The 15,487-nt window shown below is 42.7% G+C and overlaps 1 protein-coding gene across 5 annotated transcripts in view; it reads left to right on the top strand.

The window, feature by feature from the left end:
- The window catches only part of snx29 (sorting nexin 29), an 81,682-nt gene that overhangs the window by 48,359 nt on the left and 17,836 nt on the right, over window positions 1-15,487 (top strand). For 4 of the 5 annotated variants that reach the window (XR_009710285.1, XR_009710283.1, XR_009710281.1 and 1 more), the window contains exon 22: window positions 9,564-9,656. The gene's annotated coding sequence lies outside the window, so the exon portion shown is untranslated. Of the gene's footprint in view, window positions 1-9,563; window positions 10,430-15,487 lie in introns of those variants that run through there. The other variant, XR_009710282.1, reaches the window with a different exon arrangement.

The following is a 15,487-nucleotide window of genomic DNA, read 5'->3' as shown; positions in this document are numbered from 1 at the left end:
GAGTGGAATGGTTGGATTGTGGAGTGTGAGCAGTAACTTTTTTTTTTTTAGATAATAGTCAAGAAGAAATCGAGTACCGATTTTTCCGTGTATAGTGCGCAAAATTTTACTAATTTATTGTCCTAAAATCCGGGGTGCGCATTATACATGGGTACAAAAAAAAAAAAAAAAAAAAAAATTTTTTTTTTTTTTTTTTTAAGTCCCAATGATCGTCACACACGCAGGGAGGCAATGGGTCCCATTTTTATAGTCTTTGGTATGGTCTTAACTAGGCTGGATGTAATTTTTTTTGTTGGCGTTGATTTCTGCGACTGCCCATAAACGCACCACCGCGCTTCGTGCGCGCACGGGACAGCAAACGAGCAGGTGATCGAGCAAGCGTCTGATACGAGAGCATTGCGGTCGCATGGAGCGTGTTTGAAGTGAACAGCAGAGAAGAAAGGCAAAGTGTTGTGAAATAAAATGCACAGAACGGATGCGCAAGACACGTCAGCTATATAAAGAGCGAGAGTTGTTTTCTTCCTATTAGTTTCAATTCACAGTTTAATTAGCAGTTTCAATCAGCAAATAACAAAATGCGTATTACAGGTAATATTTTATTTCACAACACTTTGCCTTGTTCCTTTGGTCTCTGCTGTTCATCCTAAAACACAAAGGCGCTCTTTAAGCAATGCGACAGTGAGCGCCCGGCGCGCTGCGGTTGCGCGACCGCACCAAATTAAGCTCCCTGCGCAGTGCGCACTGAGGTCCACTTAAATTTTAGAAAGTACATCAGGACTTTAAAAATATCTTCTAAATTTCAGCGACGGCTCTGTCACAATAATCGACCAGCCCGGTGCAGTTGGGCGGTCGGCGGCGCGCTACGGTTGAGCGTTCTCTCGCGCGCTCTCTCTCTCTCGCTCTCTCTCGCTCTCGCACACACGCAAACCAGATATCATACGGAGGCCGCCATTACAGATGCGCAGAACGGATGAGCAAGACACGTCAGCTATATAAAGAGCGAGAGTTCAGTTCTCTACCTAAATCCGTATTACAGGTAATATTTTATTTCACAACACTTTGCCTTGTTCCTTTCTTCTCTGCTGTTCACTTCAAACACGCTCCATGCGCACGGAGCGCGGTGGTGCGTTTACGGGCAGTCGGAGAAATCCACGTCAACAAAAAAAATTACATCCAGCCTAGTTAAGACCATACCAAAGACTATAAAAATGGGACCCAATTTTTTAAAAAAAATCATAAAAATTGGGTGCGTATTATACATGGGTACAAGCTTTTTTCCAGCATCAGCATGCCATTTTTAGGGGTGCGTACTATACATGGGGGCGCACTATACACGGAAAAAAACGGTAGTTTTCTGAGAGACGAGCGGAGTGGTCCGAAAATCTGGACCCCCCTCTTCCCTCGATGGAGCTCGTACGCTCGGCTTTCTCAGCCGTCCACGGCTCATTACGGCGAAGCCACAGTGCACGGCGCTGCCAAGGACCTCGGGAAGCTGTGTTTATCTCCAGAAGATTGAGACAGATTGAATATGTAAAGCAAGAAGCAAGTAGAATCCCATCACACTGATTGCTTTAGACCAGCTGAGAGGCTCAGATTGATTCCAACAGTTGTCGGAGAGGGACAGCACAAGCAGCGTGTGTTTGTGTGCGCCGCACCAATTTATATGCATTACATCCGCTTGTCTCATGCAAAGCATTAGAAGACAGGACAGCCGATGGTTTGCAGGTGCAGTTTGGATTCGTGCTTGCAGCCAAGAGAATTTTTCATTTTTAATGACACCACTCAAGGTGACCAATTATTAACTTTTTGTTGGTGCAAGATTTGTTTTAGTAGTTTAAAAAGTAGTTTCTTCATCCACAAGGGAAATTCACCGCTTGTCCTACTTCTTGAGTATGGCCGCATTAGATTCCATTCAAACACAGTCAACACAGCTATTAATTGGGAATTTGTCTGAATGAGGGGAGGCTTAGGAGGCGGGCAAATCTGCTGGCCTAATTAATGAAATTTAATTTCCTCGCAGGCTCACGTGACTCAAACCTCGACGGTGCATTTCGAAGTAGGGATGATTCATTGGACAACAAACCTGATGTAGTAGTGCAACTGGTCTGATACGCATTCCACAAAGTCAATCTGTAATTGAGTTGCTAATTTTTCAAGAAATGTTTTGTTTGAACAAAAGGGGTTCAATCTCCCCTTGGTAATTTGTTTGCTTACCAGAGCGGAGAAAATGTGCTGCAAGTCAATCGTTGGATTGGGCATTGTTGGCTACTTCTGATTTAGGTGTGTGTGGGTTAGATGGTGGTGTGGGTGGGGTATGATTAGTGTGTGTGTGTTTTTGTGTGTGTGTGGGTGGGTGATGCAGGCGTTGGCAGAGGCTGTCTAAAATAAAACAATGGCGTCTGAAAGAAAGGGAAAAAAAGGTATCACTCACTCTTAACTGAAAAATTTTCCATTTCTGCTTATGTGGCAGGATGCAAAAAAAAAAAGTGGGATTTGGTTCGAATTAGTCATGGATTACACATCTATTTTTGAGTCTTTTGTCCACTCAAAATGTGTTGCATGCTAAAATGAAGTAGGCCTTACTAGGTGAAAAGCTGAAAAACAAATATTTGAATAAAAAAAATAAAATAGTGATGCTTCCCCGGAGATCAATCAAATATATTCCTGATTTTTTTTGTCACTTTGAAAAACTGCAACTCCATGAACGCTCAGAGCACTTGTTTTGCATCCTTCAAACCCCCTTTGAGGGGCCAGTTTCCATAGAAACAAGAACTGGGAGTGTGGGGAAAAAAAAAAAATGGTATCCCTTCTGTTATACAAAGGAAAAACCTGCAATGGTCACAGACTTGTTGCTTAACTTTGTGTCCTTGAGAAAATCCTTCCAAAATTTCTCCCCACTTCTATTTAACATCTTCATTTCCTTGACTAAATCCTCTGTTGCTCTTTTGTCATTTTTCACTTGTCACCCACTCACGATACATCTGTCCGCACGTCGATGAATCGGTCCTCCTGTCATGGATCAAAGTGCTCAAAGATCCTAGTCGCGATTGTTGTCATTTGTCCACCTGTCAGAGTGAGCGCTCTCCCCGTATCCTCCCACTTTTCTCCTCTCCTCTGCCGCCCTTGATGAAAAAGACAACAATCGGAAAGAGCGTCACAATGGACAATTGCACTAAACTTTGAAAGTATTGCTAATTCCAATCGTTAAATTCAGCGCTCGAGGAGAAAATTAGTCGCACTTAATCGGATAATGTCGTAATGAGCTGTAATGTGTGTCTAATTGTAATTTTGATGTCAGCACGAGAAACACGACAAGGACTCTTGTCTGAAAAGTGTTGAATCCATCAAGGATGGCTCAAAAATTGTCTTTCAAGTTGCCATGCTGGAGTAGTCACATTTATTTTTAAAGCTAGATTAGAAATGTATCGCGGTGACATCAGTCCCGGAACTTTTCTGACATTTTATTCGGTGCAGTGGGGCGAAACTCTTTTGGATGAGCCCGGCTTTTGGCACCCAGGTGGACAAGACCACCATTTGGTCACGCGGTGGGACAATTAGATAAATGACACTGGCAAATGGGTTCGGTGGCTTGGAAAGTTGTGGAATTTCAGAGAAGGACAAGCAGGGTGGAGATAGCTGGAATTACAAGTTTGCTCAGAGGCTTCCTGGAAAGAGCCGTCGTCAGGTGTGCCAAATAGAGCAGAACGGTTGGGCCAGCCATTTTTTTTGAGCCTGGATCAGCACAGCTTGGCATTATGCTGATGTAACCCGCTGCCACTTCTAGCGACGCGAGACGGGATTGGAGAGATTGCATTTCGGGAATTGTGTATGCAAAAAGAAGAGCTCGTAGCATTTTGTGAGATCATATATTGGAATAATGCAGCAATAACGAATGAGAGCAGAGTTGTTGCCACGTTCCTGACCCGTCTCTTTCATTGGGCCCATTTCAACTCCATGCAGTGCATTCACTTGCCTAATTACCCACTTGTGACTTCTCCTAATTGGCTTCGTACACTGGTTCAATCAGCGAGAGTAGCGTGATTAAGAGCGCCACTACAAAGTTAAAGGCAATGACAAGCAAGAGCATGGAGGACTCACTATATCATCAATTCCTCCGTTCAGCAAATGACAACAAAGTACTTGTGACATTTCAAGCCGCCCATCCGCACATGCGAGTACTTAATGATCTGCGTCAAAGCGCACTTTTATGAAGGAATGTGTCCAAAAGTTTGCTCTGCCTCTGATTTATTCATCGGGCGTTGTAGGATAAATATGGAAATACCCCCTGGCCTTTTTAGACCACAGCTCAGGGGGGATCACCCAGGCAGAATATGAATTTAGATCCACAGGGTGGTGACGTCTTGTTTGAAAGTGGGATCATGATAGCTTGTTAGAGGGTTCTCGCCGATAGCTGGAATTAGATGTTTGCTTCATTCCATTTTATATACATGCGCAGAATTAGTCATTCCCTTCTCTTATAATTTATATGCAGCTGTCATATATGAAAATTTCCGTCTGATTGATGCTTTTTTTTTTCCCCCCTCATCTCTGGTGTACCTCAGGGTTAGACTGTCGGGCCACTAATCTTTTCTTTCTTTAGCAGATTCCTTGGCCTTGTAAGCTTTCATGCATTATTCAAATTGCTAATGAGAGTGAGATTCTTTGACCTTGTAAGTAACATAGCAGCCGACGATGTTAAAGTACAGTCAAGTAACGACCGCGAATATCGAAACACAAAACTGAGAGGGGAATTATACATGAACTACTTAAATCGGCATATATTTGTTAGTGTTCCGGAGAAAGGCTAAGATTTTTTACCCCCCTTCCACCTCAGTTTAGAAGCGATCATTTGCATATTAGAATTGTTTGGCCTTGGTGGTTGTCTGCTGAAGGCCAGTTTTTCCAAGAATTGTAATAGTTTTCTGCAAAAAAAAAAGTATTTGCTAGTCATGAGGAGTACCTCTTTGAACATTTTTTTTTTTTTGGCCTTGTCATGCGTGCGAAAATAATTCTGACGACATCTCTAGGGTCCAAGTTATGTTTTTTAAAGACCACAAAGAGAAAAACATAAACCACCATTATGCATTTAGAAAATCTCATAATTGCCGTTGTTTATAAATCTGTAGACGACACGTCCGACCCACTTCAGAACCTCACTGAACCTTTTCCCCAGTGCCTGTCTTCAAGTCATCTTCCAAGAACTTATTCTTCTCGCGGATAGTGTTGCATCACGCCAGCCTGTCTCATGTTCATCTTCCTTAGCTACACCTGTCTTTGCAATAATCCCACAAAAAATATATTCCCTGCAGTCATTTGCATTCTACGTTCAGGCGTCTGCGTCTCCTGCTTTTCTTCTCCCAACACATCTTGCCAGATGTCTGTGAATGAATTACTCCCGCGAACGCTCGCTGGGTAATGTCGTGGTAGCGCTTATTTCACAAACCTCAGGCAAGTACTGTACACACCCGCTTTTTTACCTCGGAGGTACTGGGAAAATAAATTCCGTGTGTAATAACGGCAGTAATGCCAATCGGTGTCCTGCGGGAGGGCCGCCTTGCATGTACTGTACATCAAAGCGATGATGCACAGATTGGCATCCAGGCGGGCCGCATATAGAACAAGTTCCCGTGTGAGCGTCCTGGATGAATTGCACGCTAGACTGAGTTTCTCGGCTTTCTGGAGGACACTTTGATTGAGATCAAGTTGGAGAAACCAGATTGTGTTTGTTTGATACGTCAAATTTGAACGGACGGTTATCGGCACTTTATCTATTCCGTCATCCACTTCACCTCCGCCTTGCACCTTATCTCTTTCTCGATCTCGTCGTCAAGACGTAGTTACGCGCAAATTCTCCTTTAGATCAAAGCTGCCATCAGTGACTAAAGAGCGATGACGGATATCTGTGGCCAAATCGCGGCGACGCATCACGCTCCGACGATTGCGCCGCATTTCATCATGCGTGCGCCTCATCGGTGTCAGTCGCCGTCGACTCGCAGATAGATCTTTAGCACCGGCCCGACGGGAGTTGTTGACTGATTGGTCACGGGTGCGTTGTTGATTCCCTGAGCTGTCAATGGAGCCAGCTTGACAGGCAGCTCCGAATTCGACTCCATAGAACCCAAACAAATGGTGTCCTCCATTTTAAAAGGTGAGAATATAATAGTTGAATATAATAAGTCCACATCTCCAGACTTTGCTACATGCCTGCTCTACATGTTGGAGTCAACAGTCGAGTGTCAGGTGGGTTTCACTTCACAGGTTAACCCGATAACCCGCCAACCACCCTCCCAGGACTTCCTGTCACAATCAATTACACCACCTGAGGCTGTGTGTGTTTGTACGCCGAGGCGAGGGAGAGAATGTGCAAAGTGCTGTGACATAGATACTGTGCTGGAAGGGAAGGGAAGAGCCTGATGAAAGTTTGCACGGAATATTATGTGAGCGCCGATGAATGTGCACACACAAACACACAAGGGGACGCCTCTCGGAGGAGCGCGAGGGAAAAAAAAATAGGCCGGCGGAAACTTTAATGTGATTTCCACCGGCGCTTTTGAAGTCCCGGCCGCATCATCCCGGCCGTGCGTTTGACCTGCAAAGCAACGTTCATGTGTCACATCTAGCCGATCAAAAAAGGTGCTTGAGACTGATAAGGAGAACTTCTGTTAGCCTTTGACAGTGAAGAATATCCCCTCGTTGGAAGAACAAAAGCCACGGTAACCTTAGATCTGATAAAAAAATGCAGCGTTGTGTGCATACCGAAAAGTCCGATTGGTTCGGTTGGCTCTCGTCGCCACGGCGATGATCCGACAGTGGTAGTGCATTTAACAAGATGGCTGCCATTGTTGAGTTTGAATGCAAGCAAGTGAAAAGTCCAAATAATTTTATTCCAATTTCCACAAGCCAGTGCTTCCGTTTCTACCCCTGCACTGTAAAATATTGCCGACTTTATATGCTATGATTTCTGCTGTCACTTTCTCACTGGTCCGTGTCTTTGGACCATGTAGTGAGCGGTCTCGCTTGGTTTCTGCTGAAAAGTAAAAGAACCTTTCAATCTACGTTTCTATCCGGATATACTGTAAAAAAAAAAAAAAAAAAGATGGTAATCAAGTGACAATGATAACATGCTGTTTTATGTGATAATTATGATATAGTAATTGTCATCACAGCACCCCGTCAAAATAAACGTTTAATGAAGCGCATGATGTGTCGCAATATCCTTTAATTTGCCTCACCTATTTATGCAGAGTTAATGATGCCATCCACTGATTTGTTTGAATTTTTCAATCCGAAGTAACATTGCAGTTTTTTTTGTCTCGTATTCATCCTTTAATTAAAGGCTACATCGGAGTCCGTGCTCAAGAAACGCGATAATCCTTGATTTCGTACGTGTCTGCCAGTCCGCATTAGCACACGCGCACACTTGGCAGGAATTGACAACATCCCCTACAAGTCTGTCAGTAGGTGGTTTAGCAGACCCATGACAACACAAAACAAATGCTTTCTCCTCTTTTTTTTTTTTTTCTCCCACTGCCAAACAATTACAAAATGACACTGACAGATTTTGCTGCTTTTCCCCCAGCAGATGCGATTTGCTGCTTTTTGCCATTAATCAAAGCAATATCATCTAATTTGTATTCCATAACTCTGCCATATAAAAAAGATCATTTTCTCCAGCATGGGATAAATATATGTATGTCTGTAATATTGCCTTTAATTATTCGGAGTGAATTCAGACAATTTGAGTTGAATAATGGTTGTGAATATTTCTTGCTTTACAGTCATGCACACAAAACAAAAGAGCATAAAATCAGCTTGCTTATAGCTTTTATGTCTATATAATAAAGAGTATATATAATGGAGATGGGAATTCTATAGAACGTAGTACTTAACTGGACTAGCGACTACAGACCGAGACACAAAATACTGGCTAATCTCTTCAACTCGGAAAATGGTGGCTCTCTCCCAGTAGTAAATAGTCATCTCTCTCAAGTGCGGCAGAGACCCGGGGATCAATAAGAATCCCAACGCAGACAGACGCATCATTCTGCTGCCTCACTACCGCAACAGGTTTAATATTAGACTTTTCTCATAAACGTAGGTCGGGGTTGGGTGGGGCTTTGAAATGAGTAGACCGATTGAGAATGACTAATCTAATCGGAAGTTCCGCCTGTGTGTGTGTTGGAAAGAGAGAGCGAGAGAAAGCCCCATCTGCGTTATTAGTATATGACAGCATTCCAATCTAAAATAGCTTTAGCTAACTGAAAATTATTTGCGTTGCCATAGTGACAGGTGTGTGCGCGCGCCGAAGCCGAAACCATCCACACATTGCTGCAGTTTGCATCTTCACATTCCGAAACAAACTCATTGCTGATCGATGGGCTGTATTCTCCGCTCTCCTTCATAAAAAATATAATTAGCTATCCAGCGGCTGAATCCATTTTCTCTTCCATTTTGACTTTTTTCGCCATTTACTGCAAATTTGGACGAGGGTGTGTCTGCGCCGTGTAATTTATTATTGGATATAACGAATGTCACACACACGCACATATAATTCATAGTTGGACAATACAACAAAATTGCGCACGTGTGTGAGGTCAGCCATTTTTTTTTATATCCCCCTCATTAAAACTGATAAAGTCATACTCATTAAAAGTTATACTGTCTGTCTCCTCTGCTTCTGTACGTCCTTTTCTGCGTTCTTCTCAATTTGCAATTTTTTTTTACAGTCACTCATGTTCTTGTCTGTGACGATAATGTCAAGGCAGATGCCGTCTAGACAGCATAAAGATTGGCGTCGGTCGTTCCGAAGCGTCAAATGAGAAATGTTGAAGCAATGAAAATTGCGAGTCGTCTCTGTCTATCAGAAGAAAAGCCGACTAAAGTTAATCCCGTATTTACTGCTCAAAAAGTTACAATAGTAGTCATAAAAAGGAAGGCTAGCGCAATCTGACTCGTAACTGCAAAAAAAAAAAAAAACATTTTTAGAGGCACTTGGTTTGGCAAAGCTGTTATTTTTTTTTTTTCAACTTTTTTTGTTCCATAAAAGTGGGTCACGACTTACAATAGCAAAATGCACCGCGTGTCCCCGAGTGACAACAGCGCCGCACTAGACTTTTGATAATATTCCAAATGCCTGTCTTAGTTTCTCGACAATATTCACAGCTAGTTTGAGTGCTGCTGTAGAACATTGAAGAAAAAAAAAAACTGGGCAAATCCTATTACGTTCCCCCACTGCTTCGCAGGGACTACAACGACCCAACTACAAGACATAGTACAACTTGCGGCAGTTGTCGTGACGACGACGTTTTGCGAATCTTTAACGTCTAATTCCAATCGCACCGACTATCCGATTCTATATTAAGGGCGAGCAAATGGACGCAGCGGGAGCAGAATGAGGCTTCTCATTATCACTGGCACTGACTGCACTTTTACCCCGGCTACTGGCAAAGCTCATTAAAGTCTCCAACAATGAAAAGTCACACTTTGCATTGTCGGATTCCTTCTTTTCTTGTTGCCGGTGTCCTAACGAAAACTCATTTAACATGTGGTTCTCTCACTTGCAGAAGTTCCTGACTTGAGACTCGCCATTTATGAGCCAAATGAGGCTAACGTTGAAACCGTCAAATTTGAATTCCTTCCATCAAGACATTCAAAAGGTATTTTTTTTGTGTCTTTGTGATCAAGTATCTGTACTACCTGAGATTTCTTGGTTGATTGAAATAACGAGCGCCCCGAGAGGAAGCCAATTTGGTGTTAGCTGTTCTTTTCCGTGTAACTGCCTCAACTATTGATTAGACTCAGTGATCCCGCTTTGTAGTGAAGCCGAAGCAGACAGCCGGAGACCCTTCGTCGGTACCGACGGACCGAACCGCCCACCGGCCTTTCTTAATAATATGATCGATACGTGAAGAGAGAGAGAAAAAAAAAAGAAGACGTTAGCTTGCGTTTCTATTTCTCACGAAACTTGTGTTTGTTTGTATTTACATTTGAGTGAAATCCCCCTCGTCCGCCTATCCCCTAATCTCTCCCGACTCCCAAGTGAGCTAATGGAGCTTACTGACATTTAAATATCCCAACTCCTCGCCCGGAATATCAATTAGGGCCGAGGCGACGCTCGCAGCTTTCTCCCGCCGTCGCTCTCCCGCCGCGCTCGTCACTCCAGCGGGCCCCCGATTGTGTCTAAGTTTGAATCGACTCGAGGTACTGATCCATTATTGTTCTGCGGGCGGGTTTGGGTAATCTGGTTTGATTCAATTTCAATCTCTCGGCTTCTCGCCGCTCGCGCGTGAAAAGAAGTTGAGCGGAGTGTGCAAGGAGTACAATTTGAGGGCTTTGAGTAACGAGCAGTGGGGAAAAGCGAGCCTCGCATAAATCTGCATACATAAGCCAATGTAACCACGAGCTTGCTGCAATAAAGCCATTCATCGTCTCTTTGTCAAGACACTCTGTCAACTCACCGTTCTCCGGCCTGGCATGAAAGTAAAATTATTACATTATTCATTACATTTATTATGGTGTAGATTGAAGCGCGATGGAGCCACTTTGTGTTTTTCATCTCACTCTCACATATGCTAATTTGGAGACAGAAACACTTCAACACTTATTCTTCCCTCTGCTAGATTTATATAGTCAATTCAAACACAGTGGGGGATTTGTGGAGCCCCACAGCAAAGCAGTTCAAAAGTTATCAAAACGACTCCAGTCTATGTTTGGAAACTCCACATTTGGTTTGGAGTCTTTCGTCACCAAACGGATTGCGCTTGAGGCTCCGGTAGATGTGACGGCCAGGTGTCCCAATATTTTTGTGTATTTCTTTTGGTGTGAATTTGCTGCAGTGGAGTCTCTGGATGTTTATTTTTCATGAGGGGAGATGCTTCTCCACCGTCAACCAGCATCATAACAAGGCAGATACTGTACAGACAGAATAACAAAGCCCAAAGTCAAATCTTTTGTGTTTCATACAATTCACCATGCAGCTCCTCGCGTTGTTGTTTTTCCCCCCCCCCCTCCTTTTCTTCATCTTTCCTTCCTCTTCTCACATTCCTTCTCACTCCTCACCAAGTCACCTCTCCTTCATCCGTCCATCCTCCCCTCCCTCGTCCCTGCTATCTACAGTAGTTGCCTTGGTAACAATACAAAGAGATTTTCTTTGCAGCGCTGTCACCGTGGCAACGGTTGGCTTTCCTCCAGGCGTTTTTTTTTTTTTTTTTTTGGAAGTGCGCCGCCCTTCGGTCCACTCCAGGCTGCTTGTGGTGACCGCTGTGTAGTCAAGGCCATCCATTAGCTAAGCTGGATGTCACTCTTAAGTACAGACAGGATGTCAACACTCCAAGCTGATTGGTCCGTAGTTGTCGAACTAAAATCCAAAGCTTCGTTGCTTTGTTTCAAGCTTGGCTGCAAGTGGTTATCAAAGAGGCTTTTGTCATTTGTTTTCTTTTTTTTTTTTTTGCTCTTTCGCTCTGCACAAGCCAGTTGAAAGTCTCTGATGCAATTTGAGGGGGGGGGGATAAAAACAACAGCTCAGAGTCACAAGTCCGCAGAGACTGTGTTCCTTTTTCATATCTTTCGGATGGTTTTGATCTGCTTGAGTAAAAAAAATAATAATAATAAATACGAGGAAATTCTTTTCTCTTCATGGTGTGACCTTTCCCACTGATTTGTTTTGATACTCAGCAGTTGACCGACTGCTGACTGATCACAGATGATGAAGGCCACATTATTTGGGTCAGGAGGCGAATATTTGTCAATGTCACTTTGTTCCTGATATTTTCTTGAAGCCTTTTCACAACATGACGGTCAGTAAGCACATTAGTTTGTCCTTCAGTGATCCATTTCCTGTTGGAGGCCAAAGGGAGACCTGCTGATGAACCATCTGGCATGCAGGTGGATCTCAGCCGTAGTTTGTATGTTTATCCGTCGGCGTGCTCCAGTCTTATTATGTTCGTCTTCACTCTTGCCCCGAGGCGGCTTCTCGACCCCTGAAGGCAACACGCTTGCCTCCCCCGTTCAGCAGGGAGCAGTAAAGCTCGGTTTTGTCGCTATTACCCGTTTCTCACTATCGACTCTAGGCTAGAAAGCAAAATGAGGAATAAAAAGCAGAATAAGTCAGCATTAAACATGTGGTCCAGTCAATCCTTTTGACAGGATGACTCGCTGAACTTTTATTCCAGCACCTCCAACTTTGCATTTGACTCATGTGACATTTGAAATCCACGGCTTGCTCTCGGTAAAAGGCAGAAAAGCTGCCGAGTGTGTTTGTTTGAGAAATGCCTAAAAGAGGCAGAAGACAAATTAGTATGGCAAATAAAAGTATGATGTGGAACTGAGTAGCAAACCAGTACAACTTGCAAATAAAAAGACGGAATATATCCAAACAGGATGAGGAATGATATTGCGACTGTTCTGAGTGTGCGGTTCAAACACACACACACACACACAGTGGTACAAGACGACAAAGTGAGTTCCCGCGTCACTGTCAGGGTTTCCCTTTAGGCTGTACATCACTTTCGCTTCACAGATAAGAAGAGCCCGACTCCTCCTAGTCTGAAGCTACTGAGGAAATGGTTCATTTTTTGCGCCAATTCTGATTCGGGGTCCCTGGGCCATGAAAATATCATGTGCTTTCTGAAAAGCCGAGTGCCATCTTCATTTTAAAATTCATGTGTGGCGATGTAAAACAGTCGTGTTTTTTTCTATTTTACAAATAGGGAGGCGGAATGATTAACTGAGAGGGGACGGTGTGACATCCTGCCGTTCACTTTGCGCCAGAGATTGAACACATGATGCCAAAACTTGCATGACCCCCCAAATGTTGGCTTTAAGCAGCCAGTCTAGGGTCATTTGAATATTTCCAGCAGTCTCTTCCAAAACAAACTTGTCCTCCACGAATTTGCATGGCTTCTACCAAATGTTGTTTTGGTCTGTTGATCTCCACAATTTTAGTCCCACTGCACCTAGGAAGGTTTTATCTCACCTTGACATTCTGTTGAGAGGTGCTTATGCTTCTGTAGATGGTGAAACTCGATGAGCCAATCCATTTTTTTTTGTGAAGGTAGAACAGACAGCTCTACAAAGAGTAGAAAGCTTTGTTTCCACCGAGTGTTTTAAATCCATGTGACCACTGAAGATTTTCTTGGCCCTGAAGTGACCTTTGGAGCACAGTTCAAAGATAGTTTGGATTATTTTCTTTCACTCGCATACCTCACACGGTTCACTTCAAGGTAAGAGACTAAAACAATTTACAACCAAAACAGTGGGTGTGATTGAGTGTGGCGGGTATGTTCTCAGTTGGGGTTCAAAGAGAGTTCGACTTGATAGCTTTTGATTAGCTTAGAAAACACGAGAGAACTCGCGCTTCAAATATTGTAATGCAGTTTTCAATGTTATGCTTGTCCTAAGAGAGGGAGGCCTGCGCCGCTATGGGAGTAAAAGAAGAAGAGGCAATTAAAGATGATTTTTGCAGAAGTCATCTTTTTATTGCCACGTAAGAAAGTCGTATATAGAACAATAGTAAGATATTAATAGATGTCAAATCAACAACAAAACCAACTAAAAATATCCCTGTGAACCCTCCACCTGTAAAAAGGAAATCAAAAGAAGTTCATCTTAGCAACACTATGCTCATATATTTTGGGACAAAACACCTGCTATGTCTTTTTCTAACAATAGTCGAGAAGTACCAAAATATCTTTTTTTTTCCTCATAACTTTATTTCACAGAGTTCAAAGTCAGTAAAAGGACAACGGGGCATCACGGTGCATATTATAAGCTACTGTGCAAACAATAGTGGGAGATGGTCTTCTACCATTGAAAATATGCTTTACATATACGTCACATGTAAATGCAGTGTCAGGACCATAAGTATTTATTGTACACGTATGCATAAATACCACAAACTGGTCCGGACATAAAAAATATCAAATCGAATGTCTTTGTGTTTAGTCCAGGGCAAAGACACAAAAATGAGCCAATCGGTTAGTTGTTCTACAAAAAGATTAGCTTGCTAGTGGATAATAATCGTCCCACAAATAGCTTATCGATTCTGCTGCGGTTATGGGAAATCCCTTGGCGCTGGACATTGCAGGTGTCAATAACTGGTGGATTTTTTTTTTCGTCACCATTCGCTCTGTTCCCGCTAAGCTCACAGAAAGTATACATAGTCATTATCGTTTGCTGACATTCCATAAGAAGGAGCAAAAACAAAAACAGTACATTTCCTTTTTTTTTTTTTTTGCCATGTGCAAAAGCCAAAAGTGAAAACAATGCGCATACTGTACAGACGGAGGCTATACAAACTTGTAAACATTGCTGACAAGAAAACCCCCCCCCCTCCCCATTTGATGTTGGAGGAGTGGGTTGAGCAAATAGCAGGATGCGGTTTAAAAAAACAAAAAAATTGTTAACTAAAGTTGTTTGAGCCCTTAATAGTCACCACTGTACATGGACTTTCTATTTTATCTGTTCTTTCCTTCATCAAATTGCTGTATTTTTTTAAAATGGCAACTATAGTACGTGGCTGAGTAAGTGAAATCCTATTCACTAGGAAATTAAGGCTGCAAATATATTCAATGGTGAAGGAGTATTGAGTCCCGAAAATAAAAACAAATTATTATGGGACTAAAGCGAAAAATGTGACTATTTAAAAAAACAGTCTATGTTTTTATCATTTTGAGAGAATAAATCAACTACCAAGATCAGATTTATTCCCCCCAGAAAACATTATAAAAATGATCAAAAATGAATTCCAAATTTAGCCAGAAAAAAATAAGACTGTTTTCATGATATTAACCATTTATTTTTAGACTTTTGCTACTTTTTTTGGTCAGGGTGGCCCATTTTCTTTTTTGTTTTTTCTTTTACTGGTGTCTATGGTTTAAGATGCTGCATCGATGCACCATATGCATGTCAACAGTCATATCAGATTCACAACTTATCAACGTATCAATTATTCAATGCTTCCACCCTATCCAGGGTTGACAGTCTTGTGTTGCCACGGGGAAGTTGCCTCTTGTCACGTTCTGGTGTTTAAAGATCACAATGAGAGCTCCTCATCCCTTCTGGCCACAAGTCTCGACTTATTGAATATCCCTAGTGGATGTTTTTCCGAGTGTTTTTCTCCCGCTTCTCACACCAATCAAGCTCAATTTCAGCGTGACATGTCTAATGGGAATTGTGTATTTTAATAGAGCTCTTCAACCAAGAACAAAATAGGACCGCGAGATCCGTTTTTTTGTTCTCTGAATAAGGCCTGGCCGTTGTAGCTTTAAGACAAAGGAAAAGGGCATGAGATGAAAAATCTTTGAGATTCTCTCGGCTTCAATTATTGACCGCACGCTTGACAGCGGAGACTCTCCACACTTAGCTTTTTCGGCACCATGTAAATAGAATGAAGTACAGTACGGTGTTTTACAATAATGTCACAAAATGCGCGCAGAAGTCAGGTCGTTTATTTCGCCGTGTGCTTCGATGTGTGTGTTTTAGGTGCGAA

Source organism: Syngnathus typhle, linkage group LG18, assembly GCF_033458585.1.
Source record: "Syngnathus typhle isolate RoL2023-S1 ecotype Sweden linkage group LG18, RoL_Styp_1.0, whole genome shotgun sequence".
Lineage (NCBI taxonomy): Eukaryota > Metazoa > Chordata > Actinopteri > Syngnathiformes > Syngnathidae > Syngnathus > Syngnathus typhle.
This window is presented reverse-complemented; position numbering and strand designations above follow the sequence as displayed.